Source organism: Argiope bruennichi, chromosome 9 (assembly GCF_947563725.1).
Source record: "Argiope bruennichi chromosome 9, qqArgBrue1.1, whole genome shotgun sequence".
NCBI classification, from domain to species: domain Eukaryota; kingdom Metazoa; phylum Arthropoda; class Arachnida; order Araneae; family Araneidae; genus Argiope; species Argiope bruennichi.
The window spans coordinates 7,523,537-7,541,571 of record NC_079159.1 but is presented as its reverse complement, the minus strand read 5'-3'; the positions used below and the strand labels follow the sequence as shown (position 1 = coordinate 7,541,571).

At 31.6% G+C, this 18,035-nt stretch overlaps 1 protein-coding gene across 1 annotated transcript in view; it reads left to right on the top strand.

The window, feature by feature from the left end:
* The window catches only part of LOC129983763 (integrator complex subunit 6 homolog), a 186,514-nt gene that overhangs the window by 80,343 nt on the left and 88,136 nt on the right, over window positions 1-18,035 (top strand). The window lies entirely within an intron of this gene.

Sequence of the window (18,035 nt, the reverse complement as noted above, 5' to 3'; positions counted from 1 at the left end):
GCTATACTTTCTGTGTATTACTTATGCGAGGAAGTAAAAATGTACGTGAAATGCCTTCCTATATTGTATATGCATTTCAGTCGATGGAAGAAAGGAGGAAAACAATTATTTTTGTCTTAGACAGGCAGACGAACATTTTCCAAAAACATGTTTTTCGAACTCTTGGATGCCTAAAATGTGGAGATTCGTTAAAATCTCGAGTTCTAATTTTTTAACGATAGCTATACTTTCTATGTATTACTTATGCGAGAAAGTAAAAATGTACGTGGAATGCCTTCCTATATTGTATATGCATTTCAATATAGGAAGATTCAATGCAGGAAAACAATTAGAAAATCACTCTATGAGCTAGCCGCTATTAAAACTATTATGGAAATTTAGGTACCAATTACCGAAAGGTTGAAAACCCCAAAGTAAGTTAATTAAAAAGCGTATACAGTAAAGGGTCTTGAATGAGTTTTGCTATGGCGAATTACACTGTATCAAAATCGATATTATCCATTTTTAATCCTTGAGTTACATGTTTCAACAAACTCACGTGACGGGCATACCTATTGCCACAAAAACCCCACAACCAATCAAATAATTAATTAATTAACACCTTTCAAGTCACGATATTCTTCTTTAACACCCGGAAGTGATGGGTCTTCCGCTTTAAAAAAAACCCATCGTCAACCACTCTTTTAAACAAACCCAACACGTAAAAATTGTTCAATTTTTAATGAAAAACCCGATGACCTGATAATCGGTACATGTGGTGAGATCCTCTTCGACCCAGTGAATCACTGCTTCGCCGCCCTCACGTTGCAAGACGTTGACCCACAGTTGCGCATACAGTGAAAGTGGAGTCTGGAGTAGCATTTTTTATAAGTTCACTAAAGATGAGCCATGTGTGACGATGAAGTGTGGGAGAGATACAGGTACAATTAATTAAATGTGATTTGTATGTGTTGCTATGTTGCATGACCTAAAAAGTCGCTGTTGAAGTTTTGTTAGTAAAATAATTGTTCGCTAAAATTTATATATTTATAGTAAATTATATATAAAATTATATATTTATTCTCAGGAAAGTGGATCCACGTTGATGAAATCTGTAAAGAACATCATATCCTAATTTTGATCTCAAATAGAATGAGAGGATAATTGGAAATGAATTTTCTTCCTAGAGAGCTCCATTTTTTTAATTTACTTTTTACTTTGTGGGGAAATAATATTCTTGTTAGCTTTCAATTCGCTTAAATGGTTTGAAAAAGGAAATATTAAGGAAAAGAATGGTGGTTTGTTTCAATTTTTATTTCTTCATGTACAAAGCATACCATGAGAAAGTATTCAAACATTCATATTCTCTGAGAATCTTCAAAAATTCGATCTTGAGATTTTGAAGAATCGCCACTTCACTGACTTTCTCGAATCAAAAAAATATATTTTCAGATTTATGTGTGTGTGTCCATCTCTCTGTAAATAGGCTAACTCAAAAATGTTTTGACGAATTAAATGAATACCTTGGTCTTGATACCGAATTCATAGATTTTTAACAAATTTTGAAAGAAATCCATTTTTAGAAATTTTTTTCTGCAAGACTGCAAGTAAGGACGATGTCTTAAAAATGCAAGTAACTAGACTGGTAAAATTTGGTATACATTTCTAACATCTGATATGTTTTAGAATATTCCATTTTTAGGAAGTTCGTCTGCTTTTCCGTAAGAGTGCAGGCGAACACGATAACTGCAGAGTACAAATAAATAGATTAATAAAAAAAATCAGATGCATAGCTTTAAAATCTAAAATGATCTGTGTCGAATTTTGAATCCAATCCATCAAAGGCTAAACACCGCAATGACTTACATAAATAAGATTTGTTGTGTTTTCTTTTACCAAAACTGAAACTCTGGCTCAAATTTTGTTTCAATCGAGTGAAAAAAAATCATCTAGATGTGAATTCTATATAAGGAAGTACAAAAACTTCTGAAAATGATACCAATAAAAATAAAATTGAACATTTGTGTCTGTGGAGGAGGGGGAGGTGGCTTGCTTACTGTTCATAATTTTTGTACAGGAAAAAAAAGGAAGTGAGAGGATATCCCTCCATTAGGCAGCATGCTATAAAGTTCCAAGGAGACCACCTCTGCTGGATATTCCGATACAATGAGATCTAAAACGTGAAAGTTCATTAAATTCTCCAATAAATTTTTTGACGACTAAATTGTTTTCTATTTTTATACCTCATATACGAGAAAATAAGTACAACATAGAGTTAGTATTTTGTTTCATCAAGTGCTCTAGAAATGAACAGATATTTGAAACGAGCAACCATCCCATAAGTCCTTGAAAAATATTCTACTACAACCCTTTAAAGTCGGACAAAATTCTTTAAAACAAATCACCGGACTTCCTCTCTAAGCTAATGCATGCAAACATTCTCTTCATAGAACAAGAACTCATTCAGAACGTAGAGGGGGCTGCCCTGAGAATATAACACGCACTGACGAACGCATCTGCCTTAAATGTTAATAAGGTATTTGAAGAGCCCTATCCTATTTATTGATCAGAACTTCACAAACACGTTCTCCCGTTCCTCGCGATCTTAATTAGTTCGCCTGCTATTCCTTCGGCGAAGTGAAGCGAAGAGAGTCGCTGACCAAGCGATGACCTCGCATCTGCAGGCATCTTTTATTGAAAAGGGAATTTTAAATATCGAGAAGCGCTCGCTGGAAAGGAGATATGCTGCTGAGTTGGAGAAGAGGGCTGGCAGAAGTGGAGTTTTAGGCTTAATTGCATGTGCAGGAGATGGCATATAAGGATAGTTTCGGCACGTTTTCAGTAATTAGCTATTGCAGTTTTAGGTAAAAATAGGGCAAGACTTTACTCAGTTTCATAGAATTGCAATATGTGAATCTCAGAATTTGTTTGCAGAATATATTTCTTTATATTCGTATGACAATTTTGAAAATCGCAGCTTAATGATTTTCTGTGATTTTGTGGAGTTGGGATGTTATATTTTAATTTAAAAAATTCTTTTATATCATAATAAATTTTCGTAAACAATTATTTCCATCTAAAAAATAGTTCACCCTTGTAAGAAAAAGAAACAGTTGAAATTGTTGTCAGAAATTGTATTAGGATGTTTGTGTAAAAATATAGAGAAAATCCTAATACATTACCTAAATTTGGAACTTTTTTCTTAAATTCTGCAATGTGATTGTTATTCATGCAAATTTATAATAATAAAAAAATTTAATTAAAATATGGCAACCTAACTGCGCAAAATATACATAACCATTAAAATGGATTCCTACAACTGTCAAAGGCGACAGTGCTAAATATCTGAAATCTAGTTACACCTGCGAAAAAATTTCTTCTGGACTTTTTCGTATATTAGCCATCTTTCATGGCTAACTAATTCTCTTTGTTCTAATTAGCTATTTCAAGCAAATTCTAGATTATGCTTAATTTAAATTAAATTTCTTATGCATAGCTTGATTTTTTTTAAAAAATATATCTACTGAAATTAAGTTCCATGATATTTTATTGACATTCAAAATTTAAGGGTATGTTGTTTTTATGTAATTTCACTTTTTGAATTCTCGTATAAACTAGTCATACAGGTAGCAAACTTTTTCTCCCTCAACTGTGAACATTGGAAGAAAATCACGGTATTAAATATTTGATAAAAGGATGAAAACGGTTTGAATTTCATTGCAATAGTGAAATTTATTGTTGAAAATCACGCAAAAATATTTTTTTAAAAATTCGTATCATTAAACTTTTTTTTTAAAAAAAAGATAATAAAATTGTAAAGTGATTTAAAAATCGGTTTTCTGATATAATATTTTTGGTAATTATTAATTTTTTTAAATCTTTGCACTCGATTGTAATTTCTCAGTCACCATTCAAGACGGTGCATCATTTTGACATTTATTTATTTATTTAATTTTAATTGTTAAAAATACCTAAAGAATGGTAAAAAAATGTAGTTTCATTTTTCAGGGGATCTCAAAACAGTTGCATGTATTTATTTTTGGGGGAATAAGCAGATCCATGTATTATGATATTTATGCGTCGAATTATGCTTAATAAGTGAAAAGGGTTAAAAAGTTGCTTTGTGTTGATCAGTTTTCACTTTCTAAAGAGCATTTCCGTAGAATCTAATATCCTGTTACACACACACATAAATAAGTGTATATTTTACACAGTATAGCACACTTTTAGCAAATTTTAACTTCATTTTAAAGGAAAGAATAAATACAGAATGTATTTTAAACACTTTCTCTTTGGCCGAATAGATCTGAACATCGATATTAATTTTTTTGTGTCAACTCCAAATTTCGTTTCTTTACCATTTCTGTACTTTATTTCGTTTCCAGTCATCATATTCGCATATACCTGATTTGACAAACAGTCAGGAATTGGATGGATTTGGGCCACCATTTGAGACTTGTGATAAAATCGTAGGTCTGATTTCATCCGTCGAATGCTTTGTGACTTTGATTTTTGATTCACATGCGCATTAATGGAAGGACAAACTTCCTGTGACAGAATTGCGTTCAAAGTCTTATGCACATTTACAGTTTTGTATCAAGGCCATATCATTTTGTATTCCATTCAAAAAATGAAATAAGTTAAAAAGTGGACTGTTAACAATAACACCATTTTTATATTATTTTATTAATAGACCTATAAACATGATTCCAAATATGGTTTCTTCTAACTCAGTGATAACTTGAAGATTCATTAAAGTTTCATGATCAAAATTTTGGACAATCACACTATTTTTATCTTTATATTGCAAGAAAATAAAGAATAACTAGAAAATGATTGAATATACGGTAAACCATTGTTATTGTTCAAAAAGTATTTGATATATCTACCGTTACTCTAGATGAAATTACTTTCCCTTTTTCGCTAATGAAAAACTAAATATTTAATTAATTGTAACCATCATTTAAACTTCATTATATAGAACTTCAGTATACAGAAAATTACTTTGAAAAATACTTTGCAAAAATGCCCATTGATTCGCTTTACGGGAATCGGCAGTTCATCACCATGCAAAAAGGATGGAAATTTATAACTCGTGTCAAGTTAGAGAACTATTTGGGTGGCTCAATGTGTATTGTCAGACAGATTGAACGTCTTAAAAATATTTAGGGCTTCAGGTAGTTTAATCAACTTATATTCTTTGGGGATTTGACACACCATTTCAGCAACGGTAGAAAGAACATAAGTCAGATTGGGTGTGGATTTTTGGTGGCGTGCTATGATAAATAACCGAAATTTGGAGATATACTTTTGAGGAGGTATCTACGCCAATATTCATTCAGTGACCTCGTTGTGATCTGTTCCTCAATATGGCTTCATAGTTGAAACCGGATTCCTAGGCTGAACCGCCGGTTACCTTTCTGGGTACCTCCATATTTCGGAGCAAAATTTAAAATACTTATACATAACAAGTATTTATATTGAAAGTTAAAGTTACCACGCATCACATCATCATTTCTACACTGTTGTTTAGCAAGAAACATGACCTATCTCAATCTCTCGGGTATAAATTTCAGATCACATGGAAAAAATTAACCAACCAAATAATAAAGCAATTTTTTTTAATTAAAACATTAGAGTCCCAAGAAAATTTTACTAAATAGGACCCGAGAAATATATAAAAATTAGGACTTTAATTTTTTTAGAAGTGCATTTATTGACTCAAATAATAAGAATTTTTTTTTTCTGTTAAAGCATTTTTCTATCTAGAAATATATGCCTGTCTCTAATGGTTAAGTAATTAGTTACTGGGCAGCGATTAGAATGGACACTTTATATATATTTACATTTCAAATAATGATGTCATTTAATTGTTGGTCACGCCTTTTCAATTTGTGAACTAATTATATTTCTTGTCAGGAGGAAAAGGAACGCGGCATAATGACATAGAATAAGACGATTTGCACTTACATCTTCATTTACATGTTTATCACGTGATTTTTTCAGGTGAGACATACTCAAACAAAAAAATAAAAATACATAATTCTGTATATACATTAGAACAATTTTTGAGATGAAAATATTACATGCCCTATCTGATGGTTAGGTGATGGGCCATAATTAAAACGAAAATGTCTATTTAATTTTTCTTATTTCATAAAAACATCGAATGTACTGGTTTTGAATGCAAATTTAATCGCTTGTAAATGACATACTTTGTTAAAAATATTCATAAGTTTCTTCGTTTCATCATTACATTTTAAAGAATTAATTTATCTATACATTTTATCTAAAACGTATAGATTTATAAAATTGTGACGAAAAAAAAGGAGTTACATTCCATGCTGGTATTTATTTCCTGTGAACATCAAAAAAACTCCGTTTTATCGTAAAATTACGTTTTGGAAATAAATTACAATGCTTTAATTTAATAAAACAATTTTTTCTTGTATGGAATTAAAAGTGGCTTCATAAAGTATGTATTAAATATTAACATAAAACATGAACAGCATAAATTGATTAATAGAGATGTTCAATTTTAATTTTAACGCTCTCATTTGTAGCATTACAAAAGAAAAGACTGTAAAATTACCATTTGCGTATATGCATGTCGCTGGTGTTTTCAGGGAAAACTACGACGCCGAAACACTAGTTAATGGAACTCGACATGTTAGAAAGGAGCTGCTTCGCTTTAAAAGTGATTGATAGCTTATTCAGCTTGTCTATCTAAAATGGCTCGGCTTTAGTCTTTCTTACAATTACTGAACAATGATTCAAATTTAGGAATCTTTCGTTACAAAATTAAAATAAAAAATAAAAACTTCTTGAAACTTATTTATAATTTATAACTTATAAAAATAAAAATTAAGAAAGAGAAACTCTTAATTTTTATTAAAATTGCTGTTATAATTTTTGACATCGATTATAATACTAATGAATACTTAACATATTGACTTTCCGAAATATGTTTCAATGTCTAAAAAAAAATTTTGTTATTTAAAAGCATGAACGATCACATATAAAAAATATTGCAGTTATACATCATTGTTGGCAATTTCTACCGTCTTGAATGACGAGTTGGTTCGCTAGGAATATTAGTTGTGTATAACTTCAGTTAATATCTCATACATAATGTGATAGTCATAATCAATCCTACAATTTTCAAACATTAAATTAAATAGACATTTTAACCCAATCATTTTGTACTATTACAAGTATTCTGATTATTGTATGTATGAAATACCTTAATGAAGTCAAGTCGAATGGCGTCAAGTATGATTGTCAACGCCCTTTTAGCATCATATTAACACATCATGAAGCTATGTTAGCCCACTCACATAGTTTCTTTCTTTACTGAATGACTTTCTTTTCTTTTTAATCAATGAAGGGGAATTTTTTTTTTCTGATTGGGTAATGATCCAAATTGTCAAATCAAGAATCATGAAAATTACTTTTATAATCAAATTTTATTGGCAACACTTGCAGCTTCCTAATGTCATTATCATTATCATTCTCTCTCCCTCTCCCTCTCTCTTTCGCACGTCTTCATTTTGTACCGATTTTTATCGCTTGTAGTTTCACTGCAAATTAGTATTATTTTTTAACTTAGTTTTTATGTCCTTTCTTTCATGCTGTTTCACGTGTTTCCATTTCTCTGACATTCATCCATGTTTGTTTTATTAGTTTCTAATTACAGAAAAAAGTAATGACAATGGATCCAACTTCTTCCAGATTAAGCTAAAGAGCGTAGATTTAAAATTTACCAAAAATATTTTTTTTCTCATTTTGGCGATTTTTATATAAAATTTCGAATATTCTAAATTCTTGTATACAAATGCAAATATTAATTTCTCACGCTACATTCCATAAACCAATAACATTGCGCGTCATTTAAAGATATTTTTAAAGGAAGTCTTTGGAATAGATTCATCGCACTTCTTCTATGAGTATACTTATATTACTTTTATAAGGCTGCGAAAATATTTGGAATCCTACAGAGCATGAGCTACTTTTTCCATGCTTTTGTCTCTACACGCCTTCTCCTTGTCGAGTCATAGCATCTGTGAAGAAATAATATTTATTCAAATGTTACTACATTATAACAAATAAGATGTTTGGAAACACATGCAAATGAGGATATCTGCAGTCCTGATCTACGTCACGCCTTCTGTACATAAATATCTTGTAGGAAACAGCATTGGCATTAGTCGCATGCAAGATGCCACGAAATTCAGAACTATCCAACTTCGAGAAAGGCGTATTTGTCGGATATCATAGAAATGGTCGATCCTTAAGGGACATATCTAGTGAGTTAAACATTCCAAAATGGACAGTGGCTTTTGTGATTAAGAAATAGATAGTGAGTATGGATTGTCAGAATGTGCTTCCATTCCATGCAGACCCACGAAATTAAAAGACTGAGACCAACTAGCGTTGTCCAAAGAAATTCGGAAACACCGCACCAAACCGATGGTCTACATACTCCAGGAGTTTCAATAAGTATCCAGGACTGTTGTTTCAATAAATACCATCCGCAAGGAAGTACATTTGCTTGGTTTTCCATGGTCGTGCTGCCGCCCATAAGCTTTTGATTCCAAAATCTAACCGCGCTTCTCGGTTGAGATGGTGCAAGGTAGTCGAAATTAGACCATAGACGAGTGAAACAAGTTCTCTGGAGTGTTGAATCAAGGTTTAATCTCTTCCAGTAGGATGGCAGAGTCTGAATTTGGTGTATGCATGGATAACGCCTTTTGCCAGAATGCATTATGCCTACAGTAAAGTTAGGCGGAGATGGAATTATGGTCCGAGGATGTTTCTCGTAGTATGGGCTGGGACCCTTGATCCCAATTCATGGTAAAGTGAATGCCGTCTCCTTCGCCACTATTCTAGACAACAAAGTACTTCCCTACGCTGTAGCAATTTTAAGAGTTGGATCATAGTTATTTCCAGGATGACAACGCCACTTGTCATGTTGCGAGGTCCACCATGGATTAATATAATGACAATGGGATGGACCGTTTAGACTGACCTGTCCAGAGTCCAGACTTAAATCCTATAGAAAACCTATGGAACGATTTAGATCGGCGAATTAAGGAGTGCAATAACCGTCCAAAATCGGTGAAAGAATTAACATATCTTCTCCAAGTGGAAGAAAATACTACTGTCCACCATTGAAACACTTGTGGAAAGAATTCTCGGGCCGGTTAAAGCTGTAATTGCCTCAGGTGAAGGCACTACCAACTATTGAATATGAATAAAAAGTGAGTTTCTCTCTTTCATCACTGGTGTCCAATTACTTATTGGTAGATATAGTATATATGCAAAGACATGAAAGATAGTAAAGAATTTCATCATGATAATACATAAACCAATTAATATTTTACTTACCATATGATCGGCTTCTGAAATCAATCACTCTTTAACTCTCCATTATTTCACATAAAATGCAGTGTAAGAAGAAATAAAAGTGATTGTCTTTGTGAATAACGCTTATCAGTGACCGTTATGAAGTGAAGTAAATTTAAACCACTTAGCTGAAATTAAATATAATCAATACACCCGGCTAACCGACTGGTCATCAAAGGCAACTAGTATGTTACAAGGAATTTTAAAAAATTTAATTGCGAACTTTTTATTTTAAAATTTTGATGCACATTAAAATGCGTTCTTAGCTACTAAGATACTTATTGTAGTCCGCATGATTGATATTTTGATTTAGATCATCCCATTTTAAACTTAGTATGTTCTCATATTTAAAAACGGACAAATTTGTGGATAATTACAAAAAATGTTTACGAGGTTTTAAACTGATAGATTCATGTAAAGTTCGAGGTGAGATTTGTTTACGATGTATACTTCTTATACCAGATGTTTTCTTTGTATACTTCTTATACCAGATGTTTTCTTTGTATACTTCTTATACCAGATGTTTTCTTTGTATACTTCTTATACCATAAATTACAAAGCAATGCTATGAATCATCAAACTTGATAAAGGCATTCTTTGCGAAAGACTTCTAACATTTTTGAAACTAGTGTACTTTTCGCTTATGAAAAAATAAAATATCTTGTCTTTTTAATATTTTATTTCGATGTAGAAGCGGAAGCAAATAACGTCATGATGATTATGCAAAAAATTATTTTCAAAATAGAGAATCGCGTCAACAACTTATTTTTAATATCCATTTAATAGAATCGTTTTTAACATAGTCTGAATTGAAAGTAAATTCATGAAGTGAGTAACTGGGTTTTCGGAAAAGTAAAGTGAATTTGCTAGTAAATTTATATAGATCGAGGGATACTTATCCAGTTCAGCACAAAAGTATAGAAAAAAAAACAGATCATAAAATTAAAATGAAAATAGATATTTTCTATTATTTCAAATATAAAAGATTAATCTTAAAAATAAACTAATTTACTTAAGTAACGCAAAAATATTTCCATATTTTCTAGAACTTATTCAGAGAAAGTGAATTTTTTTTTTTGGGGGGGGGGGCCAATCGATTACTGATGATGTTCAAGCCAAAGGTCAAAAGTTTTAATATGAAATTAAAATTTTCGAAATCAGCCCAGTGGTTATAGCTGGAGACACTATTAATGTGTTTTTTGTTATGGAGAATGTACTACAGTGGAAACATCTGGAAAATAGTGGATTGTGGAAGTCCTTTCATTAGACACCCCGGACTTTCATATTAAATAAAATTTGGTGAAATTAGACTAGTACTTTGGCCTGGAAGGATAGTTCTTTAATTTTTCTCATTATTTTTATAATGGACCAAATGTTATAAGTGCGAAATACAATTCTTTGTGGCATAAAATAAAGAAATAAAGGATAAAAAATATTTTGCTGTGAAAAGTCCTTTTTAGCACATTTATAAATATATTATTTGTTATAAATATTTTCTACATTTGGAATAGTGTCTAATAAAAGAAAAACAAAGAGACAGATATAATCAATTTGTCTACCCTTTACATAGGGCGTATATCATTAATAAATCTTCATTGAAAATAACTATAACATTATTTACAAAGAAAGAATTTATTAAAATAAAGAAGCTGGTAAATATTCTTCTTTTTTTTAATTTTGCAATCTATTGTATATTGGTGGAAATGTGGTGATGATTTCGATTCTTCTTGTAAAATACTATGATAGATTCTGAAATAACATTTGAGGTAGAAATATGATTTATGCTCAATATATGGAAATAGGTAGCCTTCCTCTAGGACGCTAAATAAATGTTTGTCTACGTCTATGTTTCGATTGAAGGGAAATTTGCAGCAACCTACACGACAACTAAACAAATTTCGTTGCTAAATCAAATCACTTGCGTCTACCAATTCTTAAATAATGACAGATAAGAGTACAGTCAGAGGACTGAACCCAAAATCGTCTTCCTTCAATGCATGTTCTTAGACGTACATAGACGTAGACAAATATGGGCCGCGGTGGCCTAGTGATAAGGTCTCGGTTTCGGAACCGGAGGGTTTCATGTTCGTGTCCCGATTCCACCGAAGAACCGTCGTGTAAGGCGGTCTGTTGCACAATCAAACGTCCTCCCGCTGGTGTGACGTGGTGTGGAGAGAGGGATGCCAGCTGAGGTGTCGTCCTCGTCATCTGTCCGATGTTCATTAAACTGCGAGGTCCGTCCCAAAATAGCCTTAGTGTTGCTTTAAACGGGACGTTAATATAACTGAAGTGAATTCCAATGCATGTTCTTCAGCCATAAATGGATTTTAAAGAAATTGTGAAAACCCAATTGAGTTAAGATGGCTAGAAGAAAAATTTTGCCAACAAAAGTGGTTTATTGCTTATTAAAGATCCGAATACACCGAACATTCTTATTCTTGCATAAGGAAATTCTTGTATGTGAAAAACAAATCTAGTCTAAGGTGTCATCTTAGTTGTATAAATAATGTAAAAAAATTCCAGTCTTTATGTAATTTTATATATTTCTTATATAATAAATCAATTTCTTATATAATAATAATTTTAAGAAAAGCCATTAAACCAAACATCATAAAATTGGATAGCATTTAAATTATCTTTCAATGATTGTTAGAAAAAAATAACAAATTTAATTCCGTTGAATCAAACCCTTTATTTGTAAATACTTTTTCCACAGTTGTTGTTTATGTTTCCAAAAAAACATTATTCACTTTTTTTTTAAATAGTGGCCAAAACTCCTGCCGCTCGAATAAATTATGGGCTTATACATTTCGAATTATACCAGTCCCGAGTCAGATAACATTCATGATGGGATTCCGAATAGTTTAGAAGCAGACATAGCGAAACTGTCGAGCCTACATTCGATTCCTCTGAAATGCTGACCGCCGGTCAGTGTTTCAGTCGTGAATCATGCATTTAAATTACTATACCCAGTTGACCGGGTTTCTGTGATTAGGTATGCACTGGACTCCGGCATAGAGTCTATGGAAGAGGGCGGGGCTAGTGGTACGCATTTATAATACACACATACTATATGCAGTACTAGGAGATGTAACCCCTTCTACAAACGCCAGTGCATGAGCTGAGGGAGGAGGGGAGGGAGCTGAAGAGCATATAGATCGATAAATGGCCTATCTGGCGTGTAGTTGCGTGGGTTCATCATCTGAGGGTGATGTTCGGAGATTAAATTCGAGACTAGGATCTCAAAGCGGAATTATTTCTCGTGACCGCCATGACAGCCGTGAGTCTCGATTTGAATAGAATAGCTTGAAAAGGAGTCCTTAATCTTCCTAAGTGCATGTACGAACCACTCGTTTTACCATCAAATATTTAAAATTAATTTTTTATTCATTACATTTACCTTTTTCGAATCATTTATTGTTAAAAGCAACCTATTCGGGAAAACGAAACGATTGTTTTTTTAGAAGAAAGGAGACAGAATTTTATAACAAGTATTAATTTTATTTATTTTACTATCAAATTTACTCAAATTTCTAGGCGTTTTGCTTAGAAAGTGAGAAGTATTAAGTAAAGCACAAAGAGGTATGATATCTGCATCAGGTTTCGGGATGTCAGAAATATCTTGAATGAATGAATTGTTAGTGCATGTGTGTTGGCTCTTATATACCATTCTGCTTGTTAAAATATAATTTTCAATATGATTAAGGAATGGAAAGAACGCGTCAAGTGTTTCTGATATTTAGGTCCCAGTAAGTCAGATAAAAATACTTAATAGTCAGATAAAAATTAAGTTAAAAGACAAATTCATTTAAAGAGGAACATTATTCCGAAATCTATTTAAAATTCCACGAGTAAAATTAAATTGACAACAGATTAAATTTGTTGTTTAACCCTAATAGTACTTTTTACCATTACTCTCCACAAAAGATTCCTTTCCTTTTTTTTTTTTCCCTGAAAATAACCAAGATACCATATTATTGTTCCCAAGTCTCTCTGATTTAAATACACTCTTTTCTAACTATAAACGAACTCTTTCTTCTTCTGTATATTGTATTCTAAAATAAAAATTCAAAATATTCTAATGTAAATTCTAAAATTAATGTAATTAATTTCCACACATTAATCTGAAAGCGTAAATATTTAAAAATTATATCATTAATGTGATTGTTCAAGCTGAAAATGCATGCTATTGCTGATTTTTTTGAAGAACCCTCGGCTAAGTGATAAAGTCATGGCAAGATACCATTTAGCTAAAAATATGGACATCAATCCAAAAAAAGTGGACTTCTTCTCTAAATTTGATGCCAAATCTTAACTTAATGCCACACTAAAATGCCTTGGACAAGCTTAGGGCAACAATGGCAAACTTTCCTTAGAAAGGGAAGAAAATTTAGCCACCCTTTGTGGATATTGCTACTGAAAAAATCCAAATCTATCCAGTGGGTGTATGGTGAAAAGTGTAATAGGTTGAATACAAGATAATATTTCTTCTTTACTTTACAAGAAAACACTAATACACAATTATAAAATACATTCGAATCGAACACAAGAATGACACTTGCAGTAAACAGCAGCACATATCTAGACAATAATAACATTACAAATCTCCCAGAGAGAGCTTCTTAGAAATCAACATTCCAGAAAATTTCGCTCAATTACCTAAAATTAAGTATGTCTCTTGGAATTTTATGACCCCATGACATTACTACTTACTACTCCTGGCCAATAAACTCGTCATAACGCCAAATGTTGTACTTTTCCCATGACGAGTGTATTCGTTTAAAAAACAGTTAACTGGTTAATGCACAATTATTTACCAAACAGAAATCCATGTTTGAAATTAGGGAAAGATTCTCTTCCACGTTAAAAGTTGAAAAGGAACTTTCAGTTAGAACGAATAGAAAGCGGAACGTTCGAAAAGGTTCTGTTTTAAAGGACAAGATTTGCATTACAACATAACAGAATTTCCATGCCTAAGTGACTGATTAACCTACACATACATCAAATAATTCCTCATCCTGTCAGGAAAGTTCACTGAAAAAAGTGTACCAGAAACTCTTTCCAAGGTCTGGTGCACACTGCAGCTACAGTGCTTCAATTGGCCGCTTTTACCTGAACGGACCTATTTCAACCTATAACCCTCATGATTTGAAAAATTAATAGCCACATTCCGTAATTTGTTTTCTTGTACCTTCGCCCATCCTACAGAGTCCATCTAGTAGTTATGGAAACACATTTGCGCTCAACCAACCATGCGACGTGGAGCCCCTGCCTTCTGCAAGTGGTGTTACTGCCTCGTGAATAAGTTAGAACTCCATTTTGCCTTTTGTTTTACTGCAGAGACCACTTATTTCTCTGTCTGATAAGCTAAAAGGGCTTCAGGTTTTTTTTTTTTTATATACTGTACTGTTGAATTGCATTTTTCTAAAAATTACATAAGACTCATACCTGATTTTTTTTACACAGCTAGATGTGATTGCTTTTTTTTTCTTTCAAACGCCGATGTAGGCCAATAGGGAAATGATGGAGAATGGGATAACATTTGGTAGTAGTGTATTTCCTGATTTGATATTACGATTTAATTGGATTTCGGAATACCAATTCCATCAACCAAATAATAGAAATAAAAAAGAGAATTTTGACGACAAGGCAATGCACTTCTAAGCCAAACAGAGTGAAAAAGGATTGTGTTATTTTGTGTGGTAATGGTATAAATAGGTGTAAAAAATGGACAAGCAGTTTTAAATAAAAGATTACAAATATCAAGAGTGGGCATGAGAGTATACATGAAATACCCATACTGTTTGAATTATATATATATAGCGTATCTTCTATATTTAAAATAAGTCTTTTATTAATTTCTTTTAACATGTTTGCGTAGAGTTCTATATCAACGAAAAAGATGGGACAGAATATAGAATTTCAGGGGGGCAAAATGCTGGAAGTAGAATTCCTTGTGTTAATGATCCGAGCAGTTGCAAATTAAGTTATTTGTTTTTAACATCCTGAATAGTTAAACAATCAGAGTTAACAAATTAATCTATTAAGTAATGACGATATTTAATATTGATAGTTTTTAATAAGCTTTAAAGAGTTCAAAAAAGCTGTCACTTGATTTGTATTATAATAAATAATTCAAACAATAGTAATTAATAATAGATATGTAAATGTAAAAAAAGCTTTCACTTGATTTGTATTATAATAAATAATTCAAACAATAGTAATTAATAATAGATATGTAAATTAATTATTAATCATCACTAATTTTGAATCTACAAGTATTTAAATCATTTTTCAAAATTCCATTGACGATTAATAAAGAAATCTATTTCCTCTAGCAAATGAAAATCAATTCTTATCGGAATTATGATGCGTAAGAAAGGTTCAGTTGATTTATTCAGTTAGTATCCTTTACTGAGAAAAATCCATAAGAACTAGTCTGTAGTACCAATTCCTCTTTCAGATAATTTTTATTCTTTACATATAACCCTCGATTCATTTAATTTTTTTTAGATTTACATTTTCTTTTAAAGCTACACTAGGGTTATTTCGGGTGGGATTTCGAACTATATCCAAAAGACGAAGACATTTTCCATGTTCAATACCAAACAACACGAAGATGTTTGGACAACAGAAGGTGCACCAGGCCATATAAAACAGCTTTCAAATGGAATCGGTCTGATTTTAAAACCCAACACTTTCCCAACAAACCGTCGAGATCCAATTGATTCAAGCAATGTTCGGTAACTTTTAACTCTCAAATTATCATTGACGCTAAAATAAATTGGAAATAGCAACTTAATGAATATATAATCAGATCGATTCCGGTAACAAATTTATTTAATGAAATCTCACTTTAGGCTATATTCGGATTATTTTAAATAAACAACTCGCCTTTGGCTTAATTGCTGTATTGATAATGTCTCTAAATCAGTGACGGAATCTTCAGTTGTCGATTCCTTCGAATGCTGATTAGTTTAAAACTGAGTAGTCTTTTAAAGTATGATAATAAACTTACATGTGAAATGTTATAAAATTTTGTGAAGGGTTTTCAAACCAGCTTTAAAAATTTAAAATCAAAGTTCTGGCAAAGTTGGGATTATTCATTGACTCGCTAGTTATTTACTAAAAATTCTAAAAAAATCGTTTTGCTTCCATCTCAGTGAGGTCTAAAAGGAGAAGATTCCTTAAAATATGAATTTCGTGATAATTACAGCAAGATTTATTTGTACAATATATTTATTCGAAAGTAAAAATGAATCCTTTGTTTCCCTAAAATTCTAGATCATCATTGAAAATAGCAAAAGTGTTGGTAATTTTTTCCTTTCAACTGTTTTATACATGAATGCAATATGAAAAAAACAAGCCAAAAAATAACCAAAACAACCTGAAAAATTCCTCTCGGCAAAGGGATCTTTGCATCTAAGTTACTATCTGGTAACATAAATTGTTAGGAACAGAAAATCACTTTTCAGCCCTTAACTTCTAAGATATTGCAGTTTAAATACAAAATACAAACTTTGAATACAAAAGTTGTTAATCGTAATGAGGCGCTAATTTGGTTGATTGGATTTACTTTTCTATCTTTCTTATTAAGAAAGTTATAGTGAAATGAAATTTCACCTCTCCCCTACCATTTGCTAACCCCTTTCGAGCTAAATGGGCCATTTATGAACTCGTCCGAGACCTTTATATTTCTAACAACATATTCCAAGGCAGTTGAAATCCAAACAAAATTAATCTAGTTATCCTGTTCACAAGATAACATGGGAAAAGCGTTATATATATATATATATATATATATATATATATATATATATATATATATATATATATATATATATATATATATATATATATATATATATATATGTAATAGATAGTTTTCCTATAGGAATCTACTTTAAAGCCTAAATATAGATTTAGACTTTAAGTTCCTCCGTTTTCTATCACTGAATTCAAAATTTGAGACAGGCCTATATTTTTTGTAATAATGCCTCATATCAAAATTAATTTATGTAATCTACCTCTTTAAGTTATCACATTCATGTGCTCGAAAATTTATAAACTAATTTTTTGATTCATTGGGTCCAAAATAAGACACATGTTTGTAATTCTTTTGATAAATATATGAGCATAAGTACAATTATTTAATTATTTACGTTTTTTAATTATAGTGTTCACATAGACGCGGATATGAGCGGACGAATAGAATACAATTTTCACAGAATAATTTAACTTAAAATTTGAGAAAAATCTGCAAAATTGACGTGGATGCCGTTGAGAATGCATCTGTCTCAACTATTGGTCCCATGTAACTGGAATTCAAATTATCAGTTGTCCTAAACTAGTAGTTATGTGTCTTAAAATTAGAACAATATTTTAATTAAAATAACTAGTCAACTGGAACTAACTACATTAATCAGTTTCAGAAGCTCTGTTTTACATGTGTTAAACAGTGAAGAAAACACCTGTTTAAATCATCTGGTGTGTTCTCGGGACGACTTTCTCATACTAACACAATATGGTTCTTTTTGTACTTCATAGTACAATGATGAAATATGTACATTAGGGTGGAAGGAAAAAATAAGTTTTTGATTTTTAATTTGTAATAGTGCGGAAAAGTTGCCTTTTGGTGTATATAAAATAAA